At 46.6% G+C, this 23,946-nt stretch overlaps 1 pseudogene; it reads left to right on the top strand.

The window, feature by feature from the left end:
• Positions 1-15,561: 15,561 nt before the first annotated feature.
• Positions 15,562-17,269, top strand: LOC149347449 (uncharacterized; annotated as a pseudogene).
• Positions 17,270-23,946: the final 6,677 nt, after the last annotated feature.

Genomic DNA, 23,946 nt, shown 5'->3' with positions numbered 1-23,946 from the left:
TGCTGTATTGTTCTTTTGTTAAGTGGGGATGTAGAAATGAACCCTGGCCCTGGCCCTGCGGTTTCTGAACAGCTGGCAGCTATTCTTGCCAATCAACAGGAGGCCTCAAATGAGCTTAAGACTATACGGGAAAGCTTGGAAAGTCATGTTGCTGAAACTAACAGAAGGCTCGCTTCTATTGAGCAGAAGCTGCTGTCGTTTTCAGAGACCGTAGAAAGGGTGGAAGAATGTGAGCGTCGGGTTTAGAAGTTCAATGAGCAGACTTAATTTCTAGTAAAAAAAATCGATGATCTTGAGAACAGAAATCGGCGCAATAACTTAATCGTTTACGGAATCGCAGAATCTGCATCCGAAACTGTGGTATCGCTCAGGGATGTTGTTTTGACAGAAATATTTGAAACAAAACTGGGAATAAAAGTAAACAGTCTTGAGCGCATACACAGATTGGGAAGAAGGGGGCTAGACAAAACGCAGCCAGTGATAATGCGGTTTTTTGATTTCAATGAAAAAATGGAGCTCCTGAGAAATGCAAAGAAACTAAAGGGCACTGATTATTCGTTGTCGGAGGATTATTCATTCAGAACCCAAAAAATAAGAAAGCAGCTATGGTCGTCCGTTAAAGACACTCTCACGCCTGAAGATAAAGCGTATCTGAAGTACGATAAGCTAGTTCTCAACAAGGTGATGTACGTGTGGGATGAGGAAAAAAACGAAAGACGGGAGCTTGTGGGGCCCGGTGCAGATTCAGACGACCGCATTGCACAAGGTAACGAAAACCAGGCTTTGCCTCAAAATAATCGAGTGAGAACCCGGCGAATGGCCGCAAACGGGGCACCCAAATGACCAGGAAATAACACTTGTCAACTAAGGTTACTTTCTTTAAATGTGCAGAGTATCGTGAATAAAAGTGTCGGATTTGAAGCGCTGCTCTATGACCTTGATCCGCATGTTACGCTGCTGACGGAGACCTGGTTGCAAACCGGTGTGCTCGATAATGAAATCATCCCCCCATCGTATAAAATATTTATATGTGACAGACAATCCCGAGGGGGCGGAGTTGCTATTGTAGTTAAGGAAAACATTGATGTGACAGTTTTGCCAGCTATTCCTAAACACGAAAGCATCTTTTGTAAAATTGATTTTTACGGTAACTCTATAGCTCTCGGTGTTGTATACCGCCCTCCTAAGGCAGATCTTGCATTTCTCGAGCAACTCTACGATTATGTACAGCGTTTCCGGGGTGAGCACGTAAAGTTTTTCTTAGCTGGGGATTTCAATTTGCCGAACATCGATTGGTCAACCATGAATACGATGGGCATGAATGTTAGGCACTCAGAGATTGTTTTGAACACTGCATTTTCATGTGGTCTAGCTCAAATTGTTACTGACCCTACCAGAATAACTGCAACCACTAGGCATATTCTTGATTTATTGTTTATAAGTTCCGCTGTCAAATGTGACACTGCTGATGTCATGAACGGGCTCTCTGATCACAACTTAGTATTTGGCACCTTTTCCTTTGAAAGGTTTTGTGGCAAAACCTAGCCTGTGATTGTTGTGAAAGATTTCAACAGGGCAGACGATGAGAGCATCCTGGACTGTTTAGAAATGAATTTGGACGGTTTTAATGTTGACGTAGATGTGAATGTTTTGTGGTGTAAATTCAAGCAAATTTCTCTTCATTGTATTGCCATGTTTGTTCCTGACAGGATAAAGAAAAAGAAACAAAACCCCTGGGTTACGAGACAGATCATACACATGAAAAGAAAGCTTAAGAGAATCAGACGATCAGGTCGGTCTCGAGACCCTGCTATTAACACCCTAAGCGCACCGCTGAAAACTGAGGTCAAAAAGGCTAAGGACACTTTCTTCACTACAACGTCTTCACTACAAGGCAATTTCATGAAAGAAGCACCAGGGAAATTTTGGAGGTATATAGGTGGCACCAAATCCAATAATATTTCGTTGATGGTTGACGGCTGCCCAGTCTCAGAGGCAAAACCAGTTGCCGATGAATTTAACAGGTACTTTCAATCCGTATACGCCCAGAAGGATAGTCATCTTGTTACCGAGCCTGCTGGGTATTTTTCTTCTACGCCTGATGTCATTGTGAGTCGGAAAGGTATTTTAAACTTCCTCCTTAACCTTGACGCTAAAAAATCTGGCGGCCCCGATAACATTCCTACAGTTTTCCTGCACCGTTACGCGGAATGGATTTCGCAATACTTGTTCCTCATTTTTAACGCGTCACTAGCACAGTGTTCTCTTCGGGCAGACTGGAGAAGTGCTCGTATCATTCCCATATTCAAGTCAACTGATCGCCTGAGTGTATCCAATTACCGCCCAATTTCCTTGACCACCACTAGTTGCAAAATATTGGAACATATAATCTGCCGACACTTGACCGTATTTCTCCAAGAAAACAAACTGTTATCAGGGCCGCCGCGGTGGCTTAGCGGTTATGGTGCTCGGCTGCTGACCCAAAAGACGCGGGTTCGATCCCGGCCGCGGCGGCTAGAATTTCTTTGCAGGAGAAATTCTAGAGGCCCGTGTACTGTGCGATGTCAGTGCACGTTAAAGAACCCCAGGTGGTCGAAATTTCCGGAGCCCTCCACTACGGCGTCTCTCATAGCCTTAGTCGCTTTGGGACGTTAAACCACACAAACCAAACCAAACTGTTATCAGACGCACAGCACGGGTTTCGGCGTGGTTTGTCGACTGTAACGCAGCTCCTTAGTGCATGCCATGATTTTTCACTCGCGATTAATAACAAAGAACAGATTGATGCTATATTTTAGACTATGCGAAAGCATTTGATAAAGTGCCTCATAATAAATTATTACAGAAACTTATGTCGTGTCCGGTCGCTGTGTTGAATGCAGCGAAAGACGCACACGGTACTTTAAGACTTCGTTTATTTAAAGCCGATGAGGGTGCGACCAGCGTCGACCGAGGCAGGAGCCGAACTGGCCGCCCGAAGAAAGGAGGGAGCGGAGAAGCGTCCACGGGAGGGAGTGGCTTCCCAAAACAGGAGGAGGATGCGGGGGCGCACCATGGGGGGGGGCATCTGGCGACAGCGTGCGACGAGGGGCAAGTGGTCGTTAGGAGGAGGATGCGAGTGGTCGTTAAGAGGAGGATGCGAGGGCGCACACACACAAAAGCAATAAGGGGACACAACACTTCCTTCCCCCTTAGAAAGTTGCCTGGTATCGTGCAGGGGGTCGGCGCTCACGCGTGGAGGCGCGCTGGCTTTGTGCGCTCGGGGGAGAAACACTTGTAGGCTGGCTGTTGTTCGCTGTGTCTCCTAGGTCTGTCCTGGGCGAAGTCTCTTCTTCCGGGAAGAGGTGCCAGGCTATGTGGGAAGGTGGTGCACGTGTTCTCTTCGCTGGCGGACAGCTCTCAGACGGCGTCGTAAATCTACGCAGCTGGTTGAGATGTCGGCGTGCTACTGTGCCATGTATGTTGACGAGCCAAGAGCGCAGGCCTATGCGTCTGACAATTGTAGCTTCCTCCCAGCGTGGCTTTTTCAGAAACTGTCGGGCGAGGACGCGCTGCCCCTCATTAAGCGTGCCGCAGCGCGGAATTGCTTTTTCTTCCCGGAACGTCTCTGCCTTTGGCTCGGGGAGGATGGCTGTGAGCTGGGTTCGCATTTCACGCTCGAACATCATTTTCGAGGGGGTCTCGCCTGTTGTGCTCTGAACCGTCGTGTGCTGCTTGAAGAGAAAGCGCGCAAGGCGGCGCTGCAGCGAGCCTGTCTGATCTCCTTCAAGGGCGCGTTTTAGCTCGGCTACGTAGCGCTCGGCTTGTCCGTTTGTCGCTGGGTGGTAGGGGGCCGATGTAACTGATGAGATCCCGTTGTCGCGATAAAACTTGAGGATCTCCGCAGACACAAACGGTGTTCCGTTGTCCGACACTACCTTGCGCGGCAGGCCGAACGTTGCAAATAGTGATCGGAGGTTGTCAATGACTGCTGCCGAAGTCGTCTGTCCCATTTGCCTTATCTCAAGCCACTTTGTGTAGGCATCTACGACCACAAGGAAAGTGCAGCCCTCAATTGGTCCTGCAAAATCAATGTGCAGTGTGTGCCATGGTGTGTCTGGCTTTTCCCATTCTGGGACAGGAGCTTTCGGCGGGGCGCTCCGGCTGCTCTGGCAAGGCTTGCATTCTCGCACCACTGTTTCGATGTCGTTGTCAATGCCAGGCCACCACATGTAGCTTCTGGCACACTTTTTCATTGCAACGATGCCCCGATGTCCGGCGTGGATGAGAGACATAGCTTGTGCGCGTAGTTCTCTCGGCATCACAACTCGGGACCCAAATATGATGCAGCCGCGATGGGTGCTCAACTCTGTAGCTCGCCTGCGGTAAGCGTCGAAGTTGTCCCCTTTGAGTTTATGCACGTTGCCTTGTTGAACAGCTGTGTAAACTAGCCGGAGAGCTGCGCACTTCTGCGTAGATGCTGCAACTGTGCCTGCTGTAAGCGGAGGTTCTGGCAGTGCTTCGAACATCAGAACGTCTCCTGGTGGAAATGGTTCGTCAACAGTTGCGTCTAGTGGCAGACGGCTTAGCGCATCGGCGTTTTGATGTTTACTCCCATTGCGGTAGACCAGAGCGTAGTCGTACGCTGAGAGTTTGATGCACCAACGTGTCATTCGCGGAGACAAAGTTGGTGGCATAGGCCTTTGTGGTCCCAGAATGCCCAATAGCGGTCGGTGATCGGTTATAAAGGTCACCTTCCGGCCGGCAATGTACTGGTGAAAATGTGTCGCCGCGTAGACGATGGCTAGCCCTTCTTTGTCAAGTTGCGCGTAGTTGCGTTCTGCTTGCGACAACGTACGTGAGGCGAAGGCGATGGAAGCTTCCCTTCCTTGCTCGTCAGTTTGCGATAGAACCGCGCCGACTCCGTACGGTGATGCGTCGCAAGCCAAAAGCAGAGGCTTCCTTTCGTCGTAGTGGCGGAGGACTGTACATCTTCGAATCAGGTCTTTCAGGGCATCGAATGACTGCTGATGGCGTGGCGACCATGTCCATGTCACATCTTTCCGAAGGAGTTGGTATAAGTCGTTGGCCACGGTAGCTCTTTGTTCCAAGAACCGGTCGTAGAACGTCAAGAGTCCGAGAAAAGCCTGTAGCTCCTGCTTGTTTGTTGGAGCTCGTGCTTCTGTGATCGCTCGCACTTTGTCCTCGGTAGGGTGAATGCCTTCCGCATCAATTCGGTGTCCCAGAAATTGCACCTCTGGCACCGCAAAACAGCACTTCGATTTGCTTATGCACAAATTAGCGTTTGCTAGCCTTTCGAGAACGAGCTCTAGGCGCACTGCATGCTCTTCAGTGGAAGTGCCACTGATGATGACGTCGTCAAGGTAGACACAAACTCCTGGGATGCCCTGAAGCACTGTCTCCATGAATTTTTGAAATATGGCCGGGGCTGCAGCTACGCCAAAAGGCAGTCGCTTGACTTTGTACAAGCCTTTCAGTGTGTTAATTGCCAATAATTCAGCAGTTGACTCGCTCACCTTCAGCTGCTGATACGCCTGGGTGAGGTCCAATGTGCTGAAGACTCTTGCGCCACGTAGTACACTGAATACTTCTTCAGGTGTCGGTAGCGGGTAAGAGGACGCTTTAGTCGCAAGATTGACGGTGCTCCGGTAGTCTCCGCAGAGGCGTATGGTTCCGTTCTTCTTGCGAACTACGACAAGTGGTGTGGCCCATTCTGAATGCTGCGTCGGCTCGATGACACCTTGCTGCTCCAGTTTGTCCAACTCTTTTTCAACTGAATCTCGGAGAGCAAACGGCACCGGCCTGGCCTTCAGAAATTTGGGTTGCGCGTTGTCCAACAACTCCAGTGTGACCGGGGGCCCTTCGTTTCCTGGAATCTCTTCCGAGAATACTCTTTCGTATTTCTCTTGCAGTTGCTCAACCATGTTCTGGCTCGGCGTCTGGTGTATGCCGCATATCATCACGCCTAGTGGAGAAAACCAATTTCTCCCTAGAAGGCTTGATCCTGTGCCCCTCACAACAAGCAGAGGTAGCGTATGGGTCTGGCCGTTGTAGTTAACCTGCACGTTGGCAGAGCCCAATAGTGGCAGATTCTGTCCTGACCACGTTCGCAGGTGCGTGTCGTCTTGTTGCAGGGCGGGTGCGTCAGATGGCCATGAAGTTCGGAACGTGTCCTCACTGATCAGAGTACAGGCTGCGCCGGAGTCCACCTCGAACTTAATCAGCTGGTGATGTACGCTTACTTCTGTAAGAATCTTCGGTCGCGTGCCGAGATTCATGGTGTTCAGGTCGTACAACACAGATGGTGTTGCTGATGTTGTTCCATGGAGATCAGATAGCGGCGTATTCTCTGAGGCGTTGACGCTGTGATTAGGCTGGGAAGGTGACTTTATCTTGGCAAGTCTCCGTTTCGTAATGCATGCTCTTTCGATATGCCCTCGCTTGTGGCAAAAATTACACGTGGCTGACTGGAATCGACATCCCTGGGGGTTGTGTTGGTCGTCACACCGCCAGCAGCGTTGTGCCTTTTTTACCGATTTTACAACAACAGAAGGCTTGCGCACCTGGTTGCTTGTCTGGTGTACCGGCTCGGTGTTCCGGCGAATCCCTCTCTGCTGGTGACCGGCGCTCTCCGCTCGAACGGCGATGTCGTAAGCTTTGCAGAATGTGAGGTCCCTCTCAGCGAACAGGCGCTGCTGCAGTGACTCGTCACTCAGTCCGCACACAAATCTGTCGCGTAACATCACGTCCAAGGGAAGCATGGTGGTGTTAGCAGAAGAAGCTGCGTCTCCCTCCTGCCCGGTAGCTGTTGTCGACAGCGTTCCAAAATTGCAGTCGGCAGCGAGCTTCTTGAGCGCGGCTACGTAGGCGCTCACAGTTTCTCCTCCCAGTTGATCTCATCGTTGGAAGCGAGCCCGGCTGTAGACCTCGGATGGCCTTGGGTCGTAGTGCTTTTGCAGCGCTTTTACGATGTCGTCGTAAGACACTGCCGCTGGTGTGCTTGGCTGAATAAGGGCGCAGACAGTATCGTAGGTCTGCTCCCCGCACAGCGTCAGCAGGTTGGCCCTCTTCAAGGCTGGGTCTGTGATGTTGTTAGCTTCAAAGTAGAACTGAAGGCGTCCAACCCACGATGACCACGATGAGCCGTTGAACTCTGGTATCTGATTGGGAAACCCTCGCGTAGCCATGGCTTGTCAATAGCGTTGCGTAGCGCGGGTCGAATCCACTTTCTCGTCGCCACTGTCGTGTCCGGTCGCTGTGTTGAATGCAGCGAAAGACGCACACGGTACTTTAAGACTTCGTTTATTTAAAGCCGATGAGGGTGCGACCAGCGTCGACCGAGGCAGGAGCCGAACTGGCCGCCCGAAGAAAGGAGGGAGCGGAGAAGCGTCCACGGGAGGGAGTGGCTTCCCAAAACAGGAGGAGGATGCGAGGGCGCACACACACAAAAGCAATAAGGGGACACAACACTTTACGATATGGGAATATATAGCAGACTTATCGAGTTCATTAGGGCTTACCTAGAAAACAGGTATCAGTACGTTCAAGTTGACAAGTACTTCTCGGAGGCACTGCAGGTGACATCAGGGGTACCACAAGGCTCGGTTCTGGGACCGATTTTATTCCTTATTTATGTTAATGATATCGTAAAAGTCATACACAGTGATGTTAAGATAAAGCTTTTCGCAGATGACTGCGTTCTTTAAACCTCTGTTAAATGCGCAACTGAGAAAGTTAAACTTAACAAAGCCCTTGCTGACGTTCCAGGTTGGTGCGCAAATTGGAACATGTTTTTAAATGCTGATAAGTGCTTAGTCCTCCGCATATCCAGGAACAAAACCGTTTTACAACATTGTTATTCTGTAAATGGCACTGCACTTAAGGAATCGCCGTCTGTTAAATACCTCGGAGTTACTATTACACACAATTTGAGTTGGGATTTTCATATTAATACAGTGTGCACCAAAGCCTTCAAATCTCTCTGGTTTATTAGACGCAAGCTTTCAAAAGCCCCCATGCACGTGAAACTAGCAGCCTATAAAGCGTTGGTTCGGCCATGTCTGGAGTATGCCTCGTGTCTATGGGACCCTTATACAAAAAAAAATATTTCCAAATTAGAAAGGGTTCAAAGAACCGCGGCCAGATTCATTTGCAATAAATATAAACGCACTGACAGCGTGACAGAAATGATTGATTATCTTGGTCTCGAGACACTACGAGCGAGGCGTTCCGAATGCAGATTAAAATACCTGTATTTAATATATAACAATATAATAGACATTAACAATCATAATTTCATTACCCCTCACACACTACGCACAAGCTCGCGTTTTGATAACGGAAAATGATTCGTGAATATAGCCCCCTAAACGACACCTTTAAGTCTTCATTTTTTCCGAGAACCATACGCGCTTGGAAAAAATTACCTAGGAATATTGTCGACAGTCCCAGTGCGCAAGAGTTCGTTAAAAACCTGAAAATGCAGGGGTGAAGTTGTACTTGTATTCTTGTATTGTTTCTTGTATTCGTGTATTCTTGTATTCTTGTATTCTTGATTCTTGTATTTGTTTTTTTTGTGTCCACTCCTGCTTGGAGTCAGCCGACTCTGCAGTATTCATAAATAAATAAATAAATAAATAAATAAATAAATAAATAAATAAATAAAAATATCGCTGCCATCACCTGCCCTGGAACATTCATGACTGCATTAAACACCTGTACTTCATAAAAACCTGCCCCTTATGTAACACCCCGCAAGGGGTCTTTAAGGAAAATAAAGTGATGTGATGTGATGTATAGCGTGATCTAGACGTCCTTTTTGACGGTCTTTTGAAATATTTCGACCTCTTTCCCTGTTTGTTCTTTCACTGCCACCTTCCTACATTCCCTTAGGCGCGGTTCTGGTGTCCAGCGAGATACATGTATGTGACACAGATACTGCGCGATTTCCTTTTCTGAAAAACAATTTATTTATTATTCATAAGCATTTAATAAGAAAACACCGCATCACGGCAAAACACAAAGCAATGATCAATAGTCTCCGGCTGCTGACACAGGCAGCAATTCACTGACCATCACACAAACGAGCGCTTAGCACGACAGGTGTGGACTTTCTGAGGCGGGGCCTAAAAATGCGCTCACTGCGAACCCCAAAACAAAGTAAAGATTCCTTTGCTAAGGATGGTTCGGAAGCCTCTGTTCTTAATATCAATGGGTCAATGTCTCTACAAGTGGGTTTTGTGATTTGGGGCTAGAAGTGTGATTGGCGACAGAAATGGTTTACGAATCGTTTACATGTCAAATATGGCATTAATCACTATAAAATGACCAGTACGGAGTGTGGCGACTTTCTGACCCGACCGTAAAAGTGGGCCCAGACGCGATAACTTTTCACGTTGGTTGTATCGCATTCTTGGAGAAATATTTCCTTCGATATGGGGATGCCGGTTCCTGTGCTCAACCATTTCTCGCACCCGTTACTACAACTCATACGTTTTAGTAAACGCTGCCACTCGAGCACCCTCAAAGTGGAAACGTGTTTTTATGCGCGTACGTCAGCTTGCACGAAGCAATACTCAGCGACTCTGTTCATGTTCGCGCGCGATTTGGAACGGGAAGGCGTTATTCACGGTATATACGGAGGTTTTTCTCAGTCTCCTCAATTACAGACACTGTACTGGCAGTTACGGCTGCTAGAACTGAAAAGCTGTTAGAGCTTTAGCACTGCTATGGGACCAAGTTGCACAGGTGGCCGCAATACAAAGTTGTCCACAGCATGGAGCTCGAAATGCAGGAAATGCTCCAACCCATCCGGCTTTCCTTTCAGCACTCTAATCGGTCGTACTGTAGCCAACTGGAATGCGACAGCGTGCTCAGTGCGCGGCTACTCCGTGAGGAGCGGTGACGCCGTGAATTTCGACACCCTTGGCATCTCCGCGGCAACAAGAAGTTTTGCCAACATTAGTGAAGGAAACCTTATACAGGGTGTTTCAGCTTAGTCTTCACACACGTTTGAAATATAGGCCTTTTGAGTTTGAAAAGCGTTTTTTTATGGCATAGCGTTGTCAGCGATGTAGTACATCACGATACATAAAAGACGTGCTAACAAGTTTGGCAAACAAGTATTGAATAGTTAACTTTTTAACGATTACTGCTAACCTCCTTGACAATTGAGAAGCGCATAGCCCACTATAAGTAACATCCATATCAGTTTTTAGAATTTAGAAAACGCTGTTACGCTAGGCGCTTTGGCCAAAAAAACCTTGGCCATTTTGACGAGTTACGTGTACTGGAGAGGTTGCTTTACCCACAAGCTTCTCTAAAGGGCGTGTATTTTTGACTCGCTGTAGCCAGAATTTATTGCGCAACAGCGCCCAGGGAAATTGCGTTTTTGGAATTCTCAAAACTGGTATTGGTAGTACTTACTGTGGGCTATACGGCAGTATATAATTAGGAATTTCAACTGTAATAGTTAAAATGTTAACTATTTAATATTAGTTAACCAGCCTACTGGTTAACAGTTCTTGTCTGTATTCTATGTACGCCATCGCAGACAATTCTATGCCGAAAAAAGCGATCTTTCAACTCAAAAAACCTATTTTTTATTAACTGTGGAAAGTTTTAGGCAACCCACCCTCTATATAAAGAGACCACCACATACTATGTATTTGTGAAGAGTCGCCGCTGCCGGAAGTTGGCTCGCCTCTCCTCCAGCGATCTTAACCTTCGCTGTTCTCCCTCCGCCCTTTCTTCCTCTTCCGCGGATGCCTTGCGGAGTGAATCATGTGCGTTCGGGTCGGATTACATAGTAGCGTGCGTAAGCGACACTTCCTAAAGGGCTCTGAAGGCTGTGACGTTATCGCGAGCGTACATTTCAGATGGCTGCGACTTGTTGGCGGACTCTAATAGGCCAGCTGCTGTTTTTCGCTATCTCTAAGCCAGGCATTGGATCATTATGTGGCAAGTACGATTTCTCGAGTCGATATTTTTTTTCTGCGCTTCTGTGGAGCCAAGTACTTCCCGCCGGAGCTCCTAGGCCACGCACCGGTGGATCTGGTTCGGTTGGTTGGATCTCTATGCTCGGCCGTTATTAAAGAAATCATTGAGACGGCTGTCTACACAAAATCCGCTTGTTGATGGCTCAGTGCGGAAAAGCGGGATGCGAGTACGTGTTATGTATCGCATCGCCTAATGCACTTATTTACCCGCACTTGATACTAACTTGCTCATCATAAACGAGCTGTGGTTGATATTGCTCGAGGAGTAAAATAGTTAAAACTGGGAAAAAGGCAGAAAGAGAGGTTTCAGGAAGCGGACTCATAATCAGAAATTTGTGAAAATCGTTAGGCTCATTCTAGAGCCGCATTTTGCAATGAAACAATTTTTTTTCTTAATATGACACTCTCGGAATGATTAAGCTTCGTTGTAGAGATGTACGCTGTTGGTCAAATGTTGAGGGGAATCCCCCAAGGCCACCGAAGTGAAGCCAAACGGCTACGAAGGAAAAGTATATAGCTTCCACAGAAACTTCACAGTTGAAGAAAAATTCTTCCTGTTACGGGTTTCGAAACCCGGACAACCGCTTCACCGGAGCAGTCGCTCTACCAACTGAGCCAACCGGGACGTCTAGCATATGTAGGCCGAGAAGACGTTTATCAGCAACTTTAAGTGGGAACGCTATTTGTTAAATGTTTAGGGAAATCCGTCAAGTTACAGTAGATCTGTACTAAGAGACCAAATTACTCATTGGTTACTGGGCTTTAGGTATATAATGGCAATGTCGTTTCCAATTTCTTCTTTTCTAAAAACATCAAGAGCTATGCAAGGCAAAATGAAGCGTACAAGACGTCTGAACTATTTACGGTACCAAAAACTGGGGTCTCTGGTAATTACTTTCAAAAATACTAACTTTATTCATGGCGAATGCTCATAATCTTGAGATGTGCGTTAGAAACTTAAAATAACGTGAATTCCAGGGCAGCAAATTGCCCAAGCTATTACACAGCACATCGGCATTGTCGCTGCTGCATTAACTTTACAAAATTATGAGTTCTTAATGAAGGCTTAGTTGTTCCGATGTTTCTGTGATCGAGAAGAAATATAAGCAAGAAAATGGCAATATATTTTCTCTCATCTCCGACAGCTAACTGCCTGTCGCTGGGCCGCCGCATGTTAGATCTGTTCTATTGAGAAAGGAATCGTTGTTCTTTGAAACTCTTTGCAAGTGGTGTAAGTTATGAATGAAACCTATGCCTTCAATCTTGCCTTCTTCAAAAAACGCTTAAATTGTGGTCTTATTCTGCAAGAATCCATTATCGATTTTTCATTTCATTTCGCGAGACGGCATCATTAGATGAAAGCAGTAAGCGGCCAATCACAGAAGCCGCAATATAACTGGCGCCCCACATCGGCAGGAGCCCTTCGCCAGTCTCCGCAAAAAACCAGTTCACGAATCACCATTGGTTATGACATGCAGCCAATGCTGAGGCCTGGTCGCTGTTCAGTCACTGGTCCGGTCACTTCCCATGTGCTTCGCTTGAAAGCAGTGTCTACATCACCGAGCAAGAATGGCGAGTTCAGAGGGCCAAATGGATCCAAAATTTATTAATTTTTTTGTTTTGAACAGGCATACAAGGCCTGCTGCACAGGCAGAGGCTAAAGGCTACCATGACTGACGAGGCCTCTGTCCCTCTACAGTGAAGCGCAGTGCGCGTACAGAAATAAAAAAAGACGATATTCAGGTGGAAGCATAAGTATTGGTTCTTTAAAATTCAGCAGGAAACTGAAATATAACTCAAAACAAATATAATTTTAACACACAGACGTTTAAGTACAAAACAAGAGAGTGATTGCAGAAGTCGTACCATGTGCAGATAAAGACAGTGTTAGAATCATTTACCATAGGATCCCAAGAAAAGGGGCGTCTTACATCCTGTAAAAACAGGGAAAGAAAAATACATATGTGGATAATAAATTCTAAACGCAGTGTGTTTGGGCAAGTACACAGCCAATGAAACATTGAAGTAACATAAGGGCAAAGAGGCATAAGGACAAGCGCTCAATTCTCATAATGAATACCGGTTGCGAAGGAAACACTTCTAAAGTGGATTTTCTTGGCATTTGTAGATAGCAGGAAAATAATTTTCCCTTCTGTTTTGGTCAAGATAAGGTTTACGTGGTATACACTGGATTGTTTGCCTTAATTTGTTCTTGTTTTCGGCATGCGCCGTTTTTTCTGTCTAATTTGATAATTCAGGTTATGGCCTGACTCATGGATGTAAAATTTGTTAACATATTTCATATGAAGTAACTGAAAGCAATACATCTTGTCTGCTTTTAAGAAGTCATATTTTACAAACAACGGGGCGGTGTGCAGATGTTGTAAATTGACATCCTAATTTTCAAAGCAAAACCTAGAATAGAAAACTAATTGGCACATTTGTTTCTTTAACCAAAGTGAAACCAAGCATGTTATCTTTCTTAGGACACCTGCAGTTCGCGCCAACTCAGCACTGAGAAGATTAACATGCTCAGTCCAACCTACGTCCCCTTGGAACCATATTCGAAAGAATTTTTTCTCTTTCGTTTTGACTAGGCACTGTTCTTCAAGCTTTATTGTTAAGGGACTACTCAGAAGTTTATTAATTGGACGGAATGTAACTTATGTAGCTTTTTAACGTTTAATTGCAGTATGCTCTTCCTTATAAGTTTGGAAAGTGAATGCATGTAGTTAACACTTGTCTCCAGTGTAGCTAACTCGCCAAATTAGAAGAAGGCATTTGTTCATTTGTGTCATCCGAATGCGTAATAAGATCCGGGAAATTAAAAATAGCAGCAATATCATTAATGTAAACCAGAAAAAAGAAATGTCCGTAATATTGAGCCTTGAGGCACACATTGCAACAGATTCATTTGCTTTGATGTTGTATATTGGCTTTTACTACTTGATACCGGCCATGTATATAGCGAATGAGGAGATAAAAGGCGACGCTACGAATACCATAACTTGATAATTTCTTCAGTAAGAGGTCATGATCTAGAGAACCGAAAGCTTTTCGGATATCTATAAACAAACCCAGTGTGCATTTTTTATTTTCCCTATGTTCAATTACCCTCTCCTAAATATTAACTAATGCCTATTCTGTCGACTTGTGCTTCTGAAATCGGTATTGACCACCTATTATAATTTATGTTCCTCAAAAAAGGGCAATAATATTTCAATACTAACACCTTCAAAATCTTAGATATTACTGGTAGCACTGACAAAGGACAATGGAAAATGGATGCTTATAGAATACGGCCCCTGGACAGTTTTTGCCGGTCTATCTATTGTCTGGTTGATAAAGGCGAGGCGCCATATAACTGCGTCGTTGACCTCCGCGCATGAAATATCGCTGCTCAGAGCACTTGCTACTCTCTCCTTATCAGCACTCGAGGTCCTGCAATTTTAGCATTTCTTTTCGGAGCTGTGGAAAGCTGAGTGGATGCATTTTTTATCAATTACCATTTAAATGATTGCATTGACAGTAGAGTGGGTTAAAAGAGATGGGTAAAAGGCACATGCAGCAGAGGAGTCGGTAGACGCTGGCGTCGGGTGAAATTTTCTAGGATAGCGTCTTCATAACTCGCTCAGAAAAGCGGTAACTGGAGCATAGCCCTTTTATCACACCGTTTGCGGAACTCCCCCTCGAAATCCTGCTAGTTCGCCGAGGTTAGCAGGCTGTCGCCCCTGAAAGCTGAACGGTGAGCTTTTGTTGCATCTTATAAATGGCATATCTTTCCCATTTTCGAGTTTTGAATAGCCCTGAGCACTTCTTCTAATTGCTGCCGACGACGCGGCAGTTTGCTAACCTCTTTTTTTTTTGACGCAGTTACTCTCTCGCAGTCATACAGCTGAGTTTGCGGGGTGCATCGCGTTACGTAATATCATAGTTATGGAATGTAATAACATGATTATGTCATAGTCCTTCAAGCATTGAATGACTATTGTAATATGAGCGAGCTCTGACTTGGAGATCACTCAAAAGTTTCTTTGATGGTGATGACTCCGTAATTAAAGATAGACGCGCAGCGCTCCTGATGGCCTCCCGACCACTCGTAAGTAATTTACCGAAGCTCCTAATCTATGTCTCTCGTTAAATCCCTCAGTGTTCCGCTTCAAGTAATGAAGTCAACAAGTGAAGAACAGCGCAAAGCGGCAGATGGTTGTCCCGGATCATCTTGCCACTGCTGACCGTACAGTTGGTTAAGATAGGGCTGGTTAAGAGCACCGAGCGTTGCTCACCACATTTCCTTTGTTTTGAGAATGCTTGTTCCCAATCAATAAATCGGAGGAAGCACATTTGATAAAGGGAATATGCCATAATTCAGACGAACCATTCAGACATTAAAGAGGGTGATAAGTCCCCTATATCAGAGCAGCACATGAACATGACTACAAAAAATATTCTTCTGAGGAAAAAGCCCTAACAGTGGGCGCAGCAGAAACATTATAGAGGGCAAGTATCGATGGTTTTTACCTTCACTGCAATATAATGCGCACTAATGTTTCCCGCAGGTGCAATGGCGAGCCGTTCAACTTCAGAAAATGGAGCCCTGCCACCTGGTCCGGAGGAGCTGGCGAAGCAGGTCGGCATCGCGCTGGTCGAACGCTTGGCTCTGAAAGCGCTGGACCACCGTGGACGAGCACAGGCACCCGTCACCAAACATGCCACAACGTCGACCAGCTTGTCATTCCTCTTCGACTTAGGGTATCAGCTGCGTGAGATACGAGGATCTGCAGGACAGCGATCTATGTCAAGGTTTAGAGCTAAACGGTGTCCTCACAGTTCTCATACAGCCCTTCTCCGTTGGCTCATCGCGACACACCGCTGCATCTGTGCCTTCGACTGTACTTCTCTGCCAGATTATAGAGACGAAGCAAACCTCTGCAAGACACTGCGGCGAAATACTTCAATCAAGATTGCGACGGTCCCTCAATGAAAATTTATGAGGGAGCGGCGCTGCATGACCAGATCAAAACTCAGAAACTTGGAAGAACTAGTGTTCCCCGGCAGCGGAGACAGTTTCACAGCGGTTGTGGACTCCTCTAGCACTTCGCTGTCTTTCAGCAATATGCCTGAATTACAAGAAGACACGTTTTTGAAAACACTGCAAGCAAACTTCTCCTTGAAAGAATTGTCAGTCAACTCTAATGTCATCTCGTGCAGCTTCTCCATCTTGCCGCGACGAGTTTTCAGACTTTCTCAGAAACGAATGTAAGCTCAGAGCATTGACCGTGAAAGTTATGAGCAATAATTCCGAACATTACTTGAGGGTTGTACTGGGCGCGCTTGTGCACAACAGGTCACTTTTGAAGGGTGATCTCAAAGATATTAACCCCGGCCAAGCACGCGCTGACGCATTGCAGAACGTTGCTGCAAAAAAACAAAGTGCTGAGCAAATTGAGATTAAGTGTAGCGGATGAATTCGAGTCTAGAAGTGGGTTCCTGAACTGCTCGGCTACGGCTTTCGGGGAACATTAAACACAGCAGGAATTTAAGCTGCCTTTTGCCATGCAGGACCATGACCACTGGAACCTGTTTTTAGATTCCTAGTCCTCCAGGGGAAATGCAACGAAAGTAATAATTGATGTTGAGGACAATGACCTAGAGGAGTTCCTCGAAATCTGTGAAGACCTCCGTCAGAACTGCCCAGCAGAAAAACTTGTGTCATTTCAGCTAACCGAACTGCAGATCACTCGTTTTGTCTGTGTCTTGGAGGACAATGTAATTTCAACAACACCTCGACTTGGTCGTTAAGACAGAAACCTAGCGCCACTTCAGACTTTCTCAGTTTTTGGCCTTCAGCTAAAAATATCCCTTCCTTGGAATTGTTCCGTGACTTTCATTCGCTTAGCTCAAGAGGCTGTTCCCTATTCGCTCGTTTCATTCGGGAAACAGGGCTTAAAGAACTTACTCTCGTGTCAGCCAAACTGCATCACTCACATCGAGAGACTCAGGGACACTGGCTCCCAATAGTATACTTATTGGCGCGAAACATCAGCATAGTACATCTTAACATGCGGACAAATTCGTTGAAGGAAGAGGGGGCAAAGTGCCTCGCAGATGCCGTCAAGCGCAGCAAGAACATCCGCACAGGACAGTTTTCGCTCGGAGCAACGATTAAATACTTCGTTTCACATACTTATCGCGCCATCGAAGACAACTTCTTCCTTACAGATGTCGAACTTGAGGAAGTGGCTGCTCCAGCGCAGCTGCCGCACTGGTAGCAGAGCCGAACCCCTGCAATGCGGCTTGCGGGGGGTCGAGCAATAGATTAAGAAGACAGTCAGTGAGTGATAAAATAAACACTGGTACTGCAAATGGCGGATTCTATCAACACCACCAGATCTGACATCAGCACTGACATCAGTCAGTGCTGAAGGCGACCTTTCGGGCTCGTGTTGTACACCCGGACCTGTGATTCTGGATAAGAGCTGGCCAGCAGAAGCAGGCCAGCCTAGAAGTTTCTAGAGTTCTTCAGCCGGTGAGTTTGCGGAGCAGTGCCAAAACATGTTAGCGTTGTTAGCCTCGCTTCGCGTTCGGAGCTAGGCGTGTTTGAGCACGTTCTGCGGTGGAGCTGCTTCCCGGGGAGCATACAGAAAAAGTCGTGAATAACAAGCACATTGTTCTGGCCATAGCACTGCTGAAGAAAGATGTAGAAGAAGCACATTCAATGTGAATCAATTATACTTCTTCCTGGACCCACGGCTTTTCGGACACATCTCTCTGTTATGTTCGACACAAACGCCTGATCGGATCCCTCTCTTTCGGGGCGCTTGAACTGTACGCAGGCTGCAATGGTTGAAAATTATTCTGTAACTCAGTGTTGGTTTGGTTTATGGGGTTTAATGTCCAAAAGCGACTCAGGCCATGAGGGACGCCGTAGTAAAGGGCTCCGAAAATTTCGACTACCTGGGGTTCTTTAACGAGCACTAACATCGTACTGTACACGGACCTCTGGAATTTCATCTCGATAGAAATTCGACCGCCGCGCCTGGGGTCGAATCCGCGTCTTTTGGATCAGCAGCCGAGCGTCACAACCACTGAGCTACTGCAGCACTCAGGCTCGGATGATTGTTGGTTGGTTGGTTGGTTGGTTGGTTGGTTGGTTGGTTGGTTGGTTGGTTTATGGGGTTTAACGTCCCAAAGCGACTAAGGCTATGAGAGACGCCGTAGAGGAGGGCTCCGAAAATTTCAACCACCTGGGTTTCTTTAACGTGCACTGACATCGCACAGTACACGGGCCTCTAGAATTTCTCCTCCAAAGAAATTCAACCGCCGCGGCCGGGAATGAACCCGCGTTTTTCGGGTTCGGATGATTGTATTCGGATTATTGTAGTAAGAATAGAGTGTGAGAAGGAGCTTCTCAGATTGTCCAAAGAAGAGAATCGCCGTGCTAAACGGCGTGAACAACAGCAAGCTCGAGTGCTACCGAACAATATTACGCGGTTAGGTATGCTAAACCGTCTCCTAAACCGTCCGCTAAAGGGTTTCAGCTGTGTCTGTGTGGGTCAATGAACTCCTCAGTCATGACGTCATAGACGGTGAGGTCCACCTACAAATTGAGGCAATTATAGGGCTTTCCTTTTCTGAAAGCCAGCGCAAGGTATAGACTCCATTGAGGCTCGGGAAAGGAAAGGCGCATTATCACTCCCTGCTTCACTGAACAGGTCCACTGCGCTTTCAGGTTCTTGGGAGGGGCAGCGAAAACATCAGGCTATAAAGGGACATGATCCTTGGATCAGACTGTAAGTGATCGGTCCTTACAAGCAATCGTTGGAGGTCCCTAGGTTGAGACCCGAGTGGCGGTGGCCGCCTCCCGGGTGCGCCTGACTAAGGCTTGTTGGGCGTGTTAGTCGTGGCAGCCGAGCGTGATCCCCTACCAGTCTTCCCGGGTTGGGTTAGGGATGAGGGGAATAGCCGGGTTGGAGGTGCAGGCATGCACCATGTGATAGGTGCCCGAAGACGCCTCTCTATAGTGCGGGAAGTTGCCGCTAAAGGAGGAGAGGAAATGTATTATGTTTCCCCACGTGGTTTTTCAGCAGCATACGCGCCACTTGGCTCTGTGATAATGTTAATATTACTTGTAAGCCCTTAGTTCCTAGCTCCTACATCGCCGCTTCGGGTCTGCCTCAACCCAAATCGTCGAAGGAGCTGTACCTCATAATCTGATAACCAACATAATTAAACTAGTACAATCGATTTCTCTATATGTCTAAGATTACAAAAACATACTACAGGATAAGATTACAGATTACGAAAATAAAATAAAATTATAAGTTTGCGAGATAAGGTTAGAAGAAACACACTTGAATACACCTAGAGTTACGTCACATTTGGCAGCTTTTGCAATTAAGGCTACTGCTTATATCTTCCAGTGGACTGAAGTTTTTCTCTCTATGCATAGTTCATGTTTTTTTATGTAAGAACTACCAGTAATTGCTCAGTTGAATCTCTAAAGAATTCGTACTGAACATTCTCGTGCCCGTACCGGTCTTGCCGTTCACTCCTTCTGGCTCCGCTTGCCCTATCTAGCTCTTGAAGCCACATCATTCAACCGCAATTCTATTCATAACAGCTGCGGAGGCTCCACATCAATGGCAGAGAAACGACGTGCAGCATGGCGATTAAAGTCCTCGCCTGTGCTCTTCAATGTGGTGCGCATACTCTCAGCGTGGTTATTAATTTTCTCTCCTTCCGCATGGCGCTGATGTCGTTCACAGGGTTCTGGTAAGCTTTCCTTCTCCAAGGCTGTTTCACTACGAAATCCGCGTTGTAGTAACTAACGGCCTACCACGTGGCCCGCCTTTAAACCCCACTCACTGGAACGCTGTCATTCTTTTGAGGCACTGAGAACCCCGGCCCACGCAGCCCAAGTCATCGGCCCGATATTGGACACATATTGGCTAAGGCCGCTCCTACAAAGGACCAGATTGAAATCATTCGTTTTCAATATTGGGCCGATTGCCTGTGCTGCTTGTGGAGTAGCACCTTCCTGGTGCTTCTTCATACTATTGGTCGTTGATAAGTGCGAAGCACAGAACAAAAGTTCCATCAATGCGACAAAATTAAGGCAAACAATGCTTATCAATTCAAATAAAAAAATGCTGATTGTTCTAAAAATGATGGCGAAAGCACCCAAGCGCCATTGTTGCTGCTGGCGCCCGGCTCCTCTTCTGTCCTGCTGCAGGGTAGCGGCTATGTATCTGGGCGGTGTTGTGCTAGCTTGACCGATTTCTTCTTGTTTTCTGTGCCTGCTCCGGTTCTAGAGCAAATCATTAGCAGTAATTTTAGCCTTACGTAGTTTAGATCCTCCCGCTTCCCAAGTCATCATTATGACGGATTCTATATGTCTGCTCTTAATTAACATCATCCTCTCAGTCTCGGGTATTACGCCTCTTTAAGGAGCTGATCCTGCTCCATCTAAATTCGGTGCGGTTGCTTTGGGTACCGGAGCACATGACCTTTCAACTAAATGAGGTTGCCGATTCCTTAGCAAGGGCCTCTGTCTGCGGCCCAATAATTGCTGTCCTGCCAACCTGTGCATATACCGCTGCGGTGAGGTATCGCAGTTACACATTATTTCAGGAATTTTCAGCCGCGACGCTTATGTCATCTCCCGAATATCAGCATCTTCTGTATCCTTGGAGTAGCAAAGACGCGCTCGCGCCGACTAGAGGTCTATTTCACGCGCTTGTGATGCCGGGTTCCTCTGCTAAATTTCTAACTTCATAGATCTGGTTTGGCGGTTTCTCCACTGTGCCGTTTTTGTGCCGAACCTGAGACGGTGGATCCCTACCTGTAGTTCTGCCGTCGCTTCTCTTCCTTGAGGAGGCGGCTATTACAAATTACGTTTCACCCTCTGGGTCTGCCTGTGACCACTGTGGTTGTACTTTCCCTTGGCGCCTCTTCGCTTGTAGGAAGCAACAGGAGTGTGCGCTGTGCTGTATAAAATTTTCTTCTAGAAACAAAGCGTCTCCCATGCTAATTTTAATTCTATTTATTCATTATTTATTTTTCTGATTACTAAATTTTATTTTACTATAATATTTTTCTCTTTTTCAGTCAGTAGAAAGCTGAACCATTACATGCGTTGCATTCGAATTTTCATGTAAAGCCATCGTTTGTCTTCGATATCCCAGGAAATAGGTCCCCTGTCATTGCTTTGTCGAATCTGTCAGCCTATACCCTATTACTACCCTTTCCCTCCTCTATAAACGCTCCTCTTTCCAGCAGTTCACCGCCTGTGTCTTGGCCTCTCCTCTGTAGTGCGTATGGGCGTTTTAATTTAGGCCAACCAACCAACCAATGATAGTGACTGGTTTTCGCGAGCTTCCGGTTTTCTCGAAACGGACGGGAGGGAAAAGAACCTCCGTTGTCAAAGTGCAGGTAAAGAGGCGAAGATTTTTTTAAACAGTTCATTACACTCAAAGCCTATTTTAGTTATAATCTAGTGTTATTGATGACCACGTTGAAGACCGAAAGCAACAATCCTTCAATTCAGTAAAGAAATGAAGACGGGGGACGTAGTGAACGAAGTCTACAAAGCTATGAATGCTGCTCCTAGTCATTGCACTAATAGCAATATTCAGATTTATGCAGCAGTTCTATATTTTAGATATGTACGCTATCTTGTTGTCAAGAAATAGAAAAAGATGTCAAATCTGCAAAGGGTGTTTTATGGTTTATGGCGTTCAACGTCCCAAAGCGACTCAGGCTATGGCGGACGCCGTAGTGAAGGGCTCCAGAAATATCAACCAACTAGAGTTCATTGACCTGCACTCATATCGCATAAAGCACGGGCCTCTAGCATTTCGCCCCCATCGAAATGTGACAGCCACTGTAGGGACTGAACCCTCGTATTTCGGGTGGGTCGCTGAGTGTCATAACCACTGTGCAATGGCTTCGGCTAAAACCTGCAAAACAGTGGTACTGAACTGCCGCCCATTAATGCAGGAAGTAGTTTTCGTTCTCGACAAATGAGAATTTCGCCAGAAAACCGCGGGGAACCTGAGCCTGATTATATTGGCGAAATAAGCTAAAAATTCACATTTTTTTTAAGCGAAAGTTTCTCTACGCTAGATAAAGCCAAGCTGATCGTGTCTGGACATTTCACCTTCATTTCACCTCCAGATAAACCAAAGAAAAGGTGCATAACTGGCCCTATGGGACAGTAGGCACAATAGTCGCGCTTCAAGCTACGAAACCGACGGAGAGCGGGAGCTTCGACAGCAAAGTATGGGCCCATAACTGGCCCCCTGGGACAGTGGACACCTTAGTCGGGCTTTAAGATACGGGGTGGTAGTGACAGATGTGCGCTACAGGTTTTGGCATTGGAAACGTTGTGGCACACACGTGGCACTGAAGCCATAGGATGTCGGCGTTCATTGTGTTCAATGGCATTATCGTTGACAATGTTTTAGACTCCTAAGATTCTAAGGAAAGAAAGTGCACATAAACTGGCTCCCTGGGTCAGAGGACGCCTGAATCGAAATTTGAGGTTCGTGGGGTGGTGAGAGATGCGGGCTGCATGCGTTAGCGCTGAAAACGTTATGCTGCAGCGCTCACTGTGTGAGCAAAGTCTCGGAATCAATCAATAAGGGCGTCTTAGCAGGTCAGTAGGGTGGACGCGCTGCCTATCCAGTGTCCGGAACAAATTCAACGTTAAAGATGTCAAGACGCGTATAGTTGCCCGATACGCCATATCATTAGCTCTCTAGCCAGGTTCAGAAGTAGTTAAACCGCAGCTACTTTTAAGTAACAGCCTGTCGCACTTTGGGCTTGAAATGTTTGTTTTTTCTTCGGTATTTACTAGTGAACAGCATGCGATCACTATCACACGTAAAATAGGAAACCAGCGATAGACGGAAGCGCACTGCGTAGCACTAGAAGAAGAGCACAGCCGAGCACGGTAGCACGAAAAGCCTCATGAACGACTAGGGAAGCCAAGCATGCTGAGGAGCTACGAATTTCAGCTAATACCGAAGACTTCAAGCTAAGAATGTAAACAGGGAGACCTTGATCTGTGTCTGGATCGAAAAGTAGTGAGGCCAAGGCAGGACCACGTTCAGCAGCCAAAAGAAATGACCTCTACGCGTGCACCGTTTCACCATGTATGAGCCACATTAGAGTGCCCTACACATTTCGCACAACCTATAAATGCGCGCTGTTACCTTCGAAGACGAGATGGCCTGTTTATTTTTTAATCTGTGGCACGGGAAAAGCTTTCATTACGAGCTGACGTTACTACTCCAACCCCCTTGCCCTTCTTCTATCTATAACATTTTGTCAAAATCATTTTTTAAGGCCAACTGTATATTTCGCAGACGGGTGCCTGCCACTTACAACTTAACAAAAAACGGGCTATAAAATCTACAAAAAGAATTAGACTACAATTACGGGATGTTTTACCTGGAATCCACGAAGACTTTCGAAAATTACGTGAAGCCCTACACGAGTTTTGCGCTTTTCATGCCGTTTAACGATGATTAACAAAGTATTGGAAGAGTTGCTTGAATATTTATTTGCAGGCGGTCAGCCTGCAGTATGTTCAATATAAATAAATAATAAAATAGCAATTTTCTTGGAGGTGTCCCGCTCCATCTGGTCAAAAGTTGCAGCGCATCCAGCGGTGTTAAACCACCTTTGTGGCCTGACTGCTGTAGGCAGCAATAATTACTTCGCCAGTATACGTCGGCGTTTCAATACCAGCAGCCCTAAATGACCCCAGCAGCACAAACGGGGCTCGGAATTGCGGGCCCTCGCGGACCCCACACGGGCAGCCCATGGGGGCCCGATGTGGGATATGTGCGGGATTTGCAACTCGGCATCGCGCGGGAACCACAGGGGCAGCCCAGTGGGCTTGCTACATAGGACCAGCAGGGGACCCCTATGGTCTGCATGC

This window comes from Amblyomma mixtum, chromosome 4 (assembly GCF_055824585.1).
Source record: "Amblyomma mixtum isolate Tamu chromosome 4, ASM5582458v1, whole genome shotgun sequence".
NCBI lineage: Eukaryota > Metazoa > Arthropoda > Arachnida > Ixodida > Ixodidae > Amblyomma > Amblyomma mixtum.
This window is presented reverse-complemented; position numbering and strand designations above follow the sequence as displayed.